General features: G+C 50.2%; 1 long non-coding RNA gene across 2 annotated transcripts; it reads left to right on the forward strand.

The window, feature by feature from the left end:
* Window positions 1–145: 145 nt before the first annotated feature.
* Window positions 146–6,073, forward strand: LOC115942615 (uncharacterized). Of its 2 annotated transcripts, XR_014141677.1 has the most exons (5): window positions 146–1,150; window positions 1,498–1,691; window positions 2,333–2,589; window positions 2,690–2,789; window positions 3,752–6,073. It is a non-coding gene; the product is annotated as an uncharacterized LOC115942615 (long non-coding RNA). The 2 variants fall into 2 exon arrangements; XR_014141678.1 differs by lacking the exon at window positions 2,333–2,589.
* Window positions 6,074–6,086: the final 13 nt, after the last annotated feature.

Raw genomic sequence — 6,086 nt, forward strand, 5'->3', positions numbered from 1 at the left:
ACAGATCCTGACACGGGGCTCGATCTCAAGTCCCTGAGATCATGAAGTGAGCCAAAATCAACAGTTGGACCCTTAATCAACTGAGCCACCCAGGCGTGCTGATTTTTTCAGTCCCTCCTTTATTTATTTCTGTTCTGATCTTTGTTGTTTCCCTCCTACTGACTTTGGACTTTGTTCTTTTCCTGGATCACAAGGTGTCACATTAGGGTGTGTGTTTGAGACTTCTCTTCCTTCTTGAGGCAGGCCTGTATCGCTATAACCTTCCCTCTTAGAACCACTTTTGCTGCCTCTAACAAATGTTGGTGTGTGTTTAAACAGCGTTGAATTCTGTTTTGTCTGATTATAGCTCTTCCAGCTCTGTCTTGGTTCCCACTTGCGCAGAACATCTTTTCTGTCCCGTCACTTTTGGTCTGTGTTGTCCTTAGGTCCAAAGTGAGTCTTTTTGTGGGTGGCACATGGATGGGTATTGTGTTTTCAGCCACTGTATGTCTTTTGATTGGACATTTCACCGAGTTCATTTTAAATCACTGTCGACTGTTCTGCTCTGGGGTTGCGTAAGCCCATTGACTTGAATAAAGAAAGCCCAGACACTGGTGTCCTCTCTCATTTTACTTTCACCTTGGAGTTATTTGTAATAAGAAAGACTGTTTATTGAATCCCTGCTATGTGTGAGGCCATTGCTGCATGTTGACCCACTTGATCCGTTCTGTAACTCTGCGTTAAGAGGGACGATCCTTTTCCCCATTCTAGAGGTGAGGAAACTAAAGCTCAGAGAGGCTCAGTCTGTGCGTCTAGCAACTATCTATGGAGCTCGGCCTCTGTGCCAGGCCGTGGTGTGGGCCTAGGATACAGAAGAGACCCAGAGGGGTCCTTGGGAATCAGGATGTCCTCTAGTAACCCTTCTGTCCTCTCTGATCGCCGGCCATACTGGGCTGGCTCTGGACATGTGCACTATGGATCCTGCTCCTGGCACTGCAGGGCAGGCGCTGTGTGCCCTGTGTGTGAGGGCAGTCCATCCTCCCTGCATCCAGTTCATGGTCAGGAGCAGGGTTACTGAGGGAGCGGATGGGAGAAAGTTGGGAGATGACCATGCCTTTTTCTCTTAACAGGAAGGACCTGCTTCTGTCTGAATTATGGAGTCTGGCACTAGGTGGGTACCAGATGGCCAGGGCTGGGGTGGAGGGTGTGGGAGGAGGGCCTGAATGTGGGGAGAGAAAGGAGTCCAGTCCATATTTGGTGATATTTTTGTTCACAGAGTTGGGTTCTAATTCTGACTTCCTGCTCACAACTGTGTATCTTGGCACTTCCTAGCCCTGACCCTCAGTTTCTGTATCTGTGAAAGGGGTTATTTGAGGATTAAATGATGATACGGGGAGGGAATGTAGAGCTGTTAGAATTTTTATTGAGGGACATTGAGTTTGTTTCCTTTGTCTATTTAGTTCTTACATATAACTGTTCGTGAGCACCTTTATGCATAAAGCTCTTTACCAAATACAGGATGATCCTCTGAGGACATATTCCCAGAAGTGGACTTCCTCAGTGACAGGCAGTGACCAGCTTGATATCTGCTGTCAAATTTCTTCCAAAAACCTTCCACCATGACTTTCAGCAGCAAGGACTGAAGGAGCCAGTTCTGCAGTTCTGCATGAAGCCTCTCCAAGCCGGGGTTCTATTTCGAGATAGCTTTGCTAGTAAGTGAAAATCGGTTTCTTACTGTAGGAATGTATGCGGCCTTTTGCTTTTTGTTTTGTGTAGATTGGTTCAAATAAATTCAGTGTCAGTGTAATAAAATGAGAGAGGAGAACCCACTGCCATGTGAGAAGATTTAAATGAGTGTATTTTGTTAGACTCCAAGAGCCCCAGCCTTATTTTTCTTTGAACTTTTTACATTAAATATTGCTATTCCCATCCTTTTACAGTGTGATTTTGAGAGCTCTGTTCCTCTGTTCTTTGTTATAATCAAAAAGGAGGTTCTTCAGAGCGTAACCTGCATTTACCAGGTACGTCCTACTAAATTAGACACAGTTCACATTACAGTTCTAGGTGGAAACTGTGCCCATAAATGAAGCCTATTTTTTGCTGGAATATTTTCGGGGGTTTCAGGCATGGGGGGATCAGGGCCTGCTGGGACCCAGGACAGCCTGTGGTGCTGGTGGGCCTGGCCGTACCTCCCAGGCATGTTTGGGAGTGAGGCCCGTGGCCTTCTCCCTGAGGACCTGAAGCATTTCCCGACTTGCTCTTTTTCTCCCTGGGTCTGTGGACTTCAGTGAAGGATTTGATTCACAGTGTCAGAGCACGCCCTCTGACTGTGTTTGGGGACCTGCTCTTTCAGAAACCATCAAGGGCTGTCTTAGAAAACATCTGGAACAATTGAAGGCCCCTGAGGGGACTTGTTCAGAAGCCCTTGGAAACCTGCATCTTGACTCCTCGTCAGATGAATCTGCTGTGACTCCTGGCTCCATCCCAGGGGAGTCCCCAGTCCTGGGAACCTGCCATTTGAAGTGTGTATGTTATGCCATAGGGAACTTTGCCACCTGAGTCCTAGCTAGACACCAGCTCACATTTTTGCTTCTCTTGGAAAAGTGCCAGGTACATCTTTGGATTCTTCTTGATCACCCCCTGCTTTGGTCTTGCACACAATCTGCACACAGATCATTGGGTTGATAGAATTCATTTTTCCCTTCCACAGATTCCCAGAAGGCCCTGCTGCATGTATGACTCTCTGTTTAGCCAAAAAAGAAGTCGTGGTTTTGAATAGCCTCGGTGTGACTGTTCTCAGTGAGAACGAGGTGAGTGGCTTGGGGAAGGGGAGCGGGAAGGCCGTGTGATTGCTGACTGAGGGGGACCCCAGGCTGTGCCCCATGGACGCACCTGCTCTGCAATAGCCATTGTTCCCTCCCACTGCTCACTTGTGTTCGTGCCGCTGGTCACAGGGGACCTGTCTGCCCCACATCGTGGCCTAGGTGGTGCCCGTCACAAAAACACCAAATGGAACAAATGGCTTGTCCTGAAACCTGTTATATTTGCAAAATTCTAGTGAGAATCCTGTGTTCAGAATCCTCTGGTAATTTCCTAAGTTGGTACTTACTGTTGGTGTTAAAAAAATAAAGGGGTACGCAGTCTCGGTGCCTCACATGATGGCTTTCTGATTGGGATTTACCCTGTGCTAGGGGAGGTCATAGAAGGGGACAGAACATCTCTCTTTGCACGGTAGCCCGGTCACACCCATAGCATCTGGCTGTGAGCTGTGGGTAGATTGTGCACCCTGGGGTGAAATTGTGAGACTTGGAACAAGATCATCTCACCAGCAGGGACCTGAAGCCAGTGTAGGGACACACCCCTGCAAGCCGCTTTGTATTGCTGGGGGGATTGCAGAATGATCATTTGATCCCTGTCTGTGTTCAAAAATGGCCAAGTCATTATTGTGAAACCTGAAAATCAGGCCCTGCTGAGAGAAGAGAAACCTTCACCAATGTTGGCGGGGCCCCGAAACACTGCCCCTCCATTCATGTCATCTTTCCTGAGTGCCTGCCCTGGGCAAGGCAAGGGCTTTGGGGGGAGGCCAAGATAGATGCAGTCCCAGTGTCCAGGGGCCCAGGTTCCCATCAAGGCATGTGGCCTGTCAACAAGTACGTGGTGAGCAGAACAGAGAGGGGAAGTCGCTCCATGCCATTTGAGGGGCTGGAGGAAGGTTTTCTGTGCCATTTGAGGGTGATGTCACTGACGCATGGCCCTCCTGTCCCCCCCACAGGGTACCAGATCGCCACCGCCTGGCTGGCAGCAGCCCCAGCACATTCACCACTGTGGAGGTGGGTGCCATGGTGAGGCAGTTCATGGGCACCGAGCTGGCCCTGGAGTCGGCATACATCTTCAGGCTGCCGGCCAAGACGAGGCAGGGCTGGGCGAGCCGCTGGAAGCCCCCGTCATCACTGCTGGAAGCCCCCGTCATCACCGCTGAGAAGAGAGGTAAGACCCGAGGCCCAAGTCCACTGTTGTGGTGCTACAGGGAGGAGAGCTGGGCAGGAAACGGAGCCGGGAACTTGCAGGGTCCACGGCTTCCAGGTCAGGCCCTGTACCGTCGCGTGTCTACACAGCCTGACGTTTATCAGCCAGGCAGGAATGTCCCTGGTTTAATGCTGGAGACTGGGCTCAGAGAGGTTGTGTAACTGGCCCAGGGTGGCTCTGAGTCACCGTGTTGGAGGGCAGCTCCCTGAATCCAGGCACTTGGTCTCTGATGTTCAAAACCATGTGCCCAGCTGAGCAGGTGCTCAGTAAAGTTTCCTGTGGAGCAATCCTAGGGAGTTCTGTCTTCATGGACGCCGCTTCTGTTCCAAACACTGGCGAGGTGCTTATTGTACATTGTCTTGGTTTATCCTCACCAAAGCCTGGGGAACAAAGCACTGTGAGCCCCAGTTCTATAGAAGAAGTGGGGGCCCAGACAGATTCAGTCAGTTGCCGGGGACGCAGCTGTGGGGCAGTGATGTGAACACCCTCCACACACCCCCCAGACCCCCTCTTCCCACACCAATCTTCTGTGAGTTCCCATCTCGACAAGCCCCTGACGTGCCCTTCAGCCTCACTCTGGAATCTGCCTCAGCAGGCTCCCTAACCAAGGCCACCCCAAGTCCAGGTGTGGAGGTGAGGGCCAGGCCCAGAGGTCTGAGGGAAGAGGACGACAGGAAGGCACTTGCACGCAGAGCCGACGGGTGCGCTCGGAGAGATGACTTGTCCTACTTCCCGTCTGGGCGTGCCTAGCGCCAGGCTCTGGGGCTGTGTGACCTTAGGCAAGGCCCTTCCCCTCTCTGTTCCCTGGCGCCCACCTGGTGGCACTTGGGAAGCACCCGAGGGCCAGCACTGTCCACATGGTGCCATGGCCTTGCTCAGAGTGTGAGCCGGTGTCCCTGCGTGTGATCACTCTAGGACAAGATCTAGAGCATATGGTTTAAGTGAGGAAGGGGTTGAACCCAGAGTGCATGAAAAACAATCCAAAGGGCCAATCCGAAACCTACCAAAGATAGAAGGCAAAAGAGGCCGGTGTGCACTAAGCTCTTGCCACCTTCCAGGCATTGCAGCCCATTGCTCTCTCTACTTCCACACATCAGGCCGAACCTGTCCTCTAGGGTTTTTGTGGAGGCTTCATTCCATAGGCTAGACTGATGAAAGCATTGGCCATTGGCCATTGATTGAACCTCCAGCCCCTCTCCCGTCCTCAGAAGTCACGGGTGGGACCAAAAGTTCCAACCCTCTGATCACAAGGTTGGTTGTCCTGGTGACCAGCCCACATCCTCATTAACATGACAAGAGACACCTTTGTCACTCTGGACAAAGACATGTATATGAGAAACAAGTTTTCTCATCTGAATGGCTAAATAGATATTCTTCTTACAAGTCACAACATTGCAAACATGGCTCCAGTCTCTGCTTCTGTGCTCACAGGACGCCCTCCCAGGGGTGTGTGCAATCTCTCTCCTCTTCTAAGGATGTTTGGATCTCCTTATTGCCTCAGTATTTGTCAAATGATTGCTGGATCCTAAATTGCTTCTCAAAATATGTCTTTCTTCATGTTCAGCAACTGATCATGTGGAACACTTGGGCTCCCCATGTGAATTAGCTATTATAATACCTTGCTCATGTTCATCTGTCCAGAGTTTGCAGTTACATTTGCAAGCAGCTTTGCTGTTAGTGACCTTCAAGCTTGAAGGTGGTCCTCTTGACTTTAGGTGTCATTGAAAAGACCCCTAGATACTTTGTTTTGGGGTTTGGGGGGCATTGGTAGGTTTAGCTTGTATTTGTAGGACCCAGGACTCTATATATGCATTTATGTCAGGTAGATCTCTAGAAGTGTAATTGTTGGGTTAAAAGGCAAGTGCATTGAAAACCTTGATAAATAAAACCAAATTGCCCTCCAAAAAAGAAACCAGTCCCTGGATTAGGGTGCTTCCTACTGCACTGTGACTTGCTCTTAACTGCAAGGTCTGCAAAACCCTGTGCCCATATAAGCTGGCATCCACAGGTCATGGGGGTAAGGACACCAACGTATCTTTTAGGAGGACACGGTTCAACCCACGACAAAGGAGTTTTCCTAC

Source organism: Leptonychotes weddellii, unplaced genomic scaffold, assembly GCF_054177405.1.
Source record: "Leptonychotes weddellii isolate Sample4059 unplaced genomic scaffold, ASM5417740v2 HiC_scaffold_12723, whole genome shotgun sequence".
NCBI lineage: Eukaryota > Metazoa > Chordata > Mammalia > Carnivora > Phocidae > Leptonychotes > Leptonychotes weddellii.